Source organism: Lagenorhynchus albirostris, chromosome 7 (assembly GCF_949774975.1).
Source record: "Lagenorhynchus albirostris chromosome 7, mLagAlb1.1, whole genome shotgun sequence".
NCBI classification, from domain to species: Eukaryota; Metazoa; Chordata; class Mammalia; order Artiodactyla; family Delphinidae; genus Lagenorhynchus; species Lagenorhynchus albirostris.
This window is the reverse complement of record NC_083101.1, coordinates 92,490,903-92,493,672: the sequence shown is the minus strand read 5'-3', so window position 1 is coordinate 92,493,672 and position 2,770 is coordinate 92,490,903. Positions and strand designations below refer to the sequence as shown.

Below are 2,770 nucleotides of genomic sequence, written 5' to 3'. Positions count from 1 at the left end.
TGTGAGTAATGCTGCAATAAATATGGGAGTTCAAATACCTCTTTGAGATCCTGATATAAGTTCTTTCGGATAAAAACCCAGAAGTAGGAGTGCTGGTTTATATGGTATTTCTATTTTTAATTTTTTGAGAAACCTCCATGCTGTTTTCCATAGTGGCTGTACATACCATTTCCCACTAACCATGTACAAGAGTTTCAATTTCTTCACATCCTTGCCAACACAATAAAAATAATAGCCATACTAACATCTTAATAGTGTGAGGTAATATCTAATTGTGATTTAAATTTCCATTTCCCTGATGATTAGTGATGTTGAGCAATCATTTCGTATACCTGTTAGCTATTATATGTCTCCTTGGAGAAACTGATATTCAAGTCCTTTGTTTCTTTTTGAATTCAGTTATTTGGGAATTTTTTTCTGTTGAGCTGAAGGAGCTCCTTATACATTTTGAATATTAACTCCTTATCAGATGATTAGTGATGTTGAGCAATCATTTTGTATACCTGTTAGCTATTATATGTCTCCTTGGAGAAACTGATATTCAAGTCCTTTGTTCCTTTTTGAATTCAGTTATTTGGGAATTTTTTTCTGTTGAGCTGAAGGAGCTCCTTATACATTTTGAATATTAACTCCTTATCAGATCTGTGGTTTGCAAATAATTTCTCCCATTCTGTAGGTTGCTTACACTCTGTTCCCTCTCCACTATGTTAAATATTTCCTTTGCTGTACAGAAGCGTTTAGATTTCAGTCCCACTTACTCATTTTTTCTTCAGTTGCTTGTGTTTTTGGTGTCATATGCATGAAATCATTGTCAAGACCAATGTCATCAAGTTTTCACTTATGTTTTCCCTAAGAGTTTTATAGTTTCAGTCTTACATTTTAGTGTTTAATCCATTTTGAGTTTATTTTTGTGTATGGTGGAAAGTAAGAGTATAATTTCATTATTTTGCAAGTTGATATCCAGTTTTCCCACCATCATTTGTTGAAAAGACTACCTTGTCCCCATTCTGTATTTTTGGCACCCTTGTCAAAGATCAGTTGACTATATATACATGGGGGAGGGGTTATTTCTGGGCTTTCTATCCTTTTCTATTGGTCTATATGTCTATCTTTATGTCAATACCACATTTTTAAATTGCCATAGACTTGTAAGACATTGAAATCAGGAAGTGTATTACCTCTAGCTTTGCTTTTCTTTTGCAACATTTGAAGTCCTTTTTGGTTCAATATGAATTTTAGGATGTTCTTTCCTGTTTTTGCAAAAATACCGTTGTGATTTTGATAGGCATTACATTGACTCTAAGTTATTTTGGGTAGTATGTACATTTTAACAATATTAATTCTTCCATTCAATGAATACAGGATATCTTTCCATTTGTATGTGTCTTCACTGACTTCATTCATTAGTGATGTAGATGTCAGTATACAAGTCTTTCACATACTCCATTCTTTTTGATGCTATCATAGATGGGATTGTTTCTTTAATTTCCTTTTCTGATGCTCACTTTGTCTGCACGTATACTAAAATTGGAACAATACAGAGAGGATTAGCATGACCCCTGAGCAAGGATGACATGCAAATTCATGAAGCATTCCATATTTTTTTGCAGTGACATGGATGAACCTAGAGATTGTCATACTGAGTGAAGTAAGTCAGACAGAGAAGAACAAATGTCATGTGATATCACTTATATGTGGAATCTAAAAAAAATGGTACAAATGAACTTATTTATAAAACAGAAATAGAGTTACAGATGTAGAAAACAATCTTATGGTTATTGGGGGGAGAGGGGAAGAAGGAATAAATTGGGAGATTGGAATTGACATATACACACTACTACATATAAAATAGATAGCTAATGAGTACCTACTGTATAGCACAGGGAACTTTACTCAATATGCTGTAATGACCTATATAGGAAAAGAATCTAAAAAAGAGTGGATATATGTATATGTATAACTGATTCACTTTGCTGTACAGCAAAAAGCAACAAAAAATGTAAATCAACTCTACTCCAATATTTTTTTTAATTTCTTTTTCTGATAGTTCATTTTTAATGTACAGAACTGCAACTGTTTTTTGAATGTTAATTTTGTATCCTGTGACTTTACAGAATTCAGTTATTAGTTTTAACAGATTTTTTGTGCAGTCTTTAAAGTTTTCTACACATAAGATCCTATCATCTGCAAACAGAGATAATTCTACTTCTCACTTTCTGATTTGGATGTCTTTTATTTCTTTCCTTGGCTAATTTCTCTGGCTAGGACCATGATTAGTTTTTAGAATCTAACCCTCATTTACAAAGTCAATTCTGCAGATCAAAGTTGTTACTGTGGAGGTCTTTCTGAGAATGTACATTAACTAAACAAATAGTTAATCAATTACAAAGATATTAAATTTGTTTAGTAACATGCATAGTTGTGAATGAGTGTCGATAGGAAAAATGAGTTCATAAATGTAAGTGGTGAAAATACCAGCTATACCAACATAGAGGTACTGTGTTGAAAGTATGATGTGTTTCAAAGTGATTATAAGACTTTCAAACTAATTTCATATAGACATAATTTTTTAAATTTTATGTTGTCTAATGCATAAAACCATTACTAATATTTTACATTTTATAAACTTTGATTCCATATAAGCTTGAGAATTTGTCTTATTTTAATTAAAAATTTTTCTACTTCTGGAAAATTGGGGCTGATATTGCTTCCCACTCCTTTCTACTCTAATATTAGACTCATAATTATATACATGGTTATGCTTCTGGCC

At 31.9% G+C, this 2,770-nt stretch overlaps 1 non-coding gene across 1 annotated transcript; it reads left to right on the top strand.

Annotated features, from left to right (window-relative positions):
- Positions 1 to 1,499: 1,499 nt before the first annotated feature.
- Positions 1,500 to 1,604, top strand: LOC132523988 (U6 spliceosomal RNA). The gene has a single exon (XR_009541753.1). It is a non-coding gene; the product is annotated as a U6 spliceosomal RNA (small nuclear RNA).
- Positions 1,605 to 2,770: the final 1,166 nt, after the last annotated feature.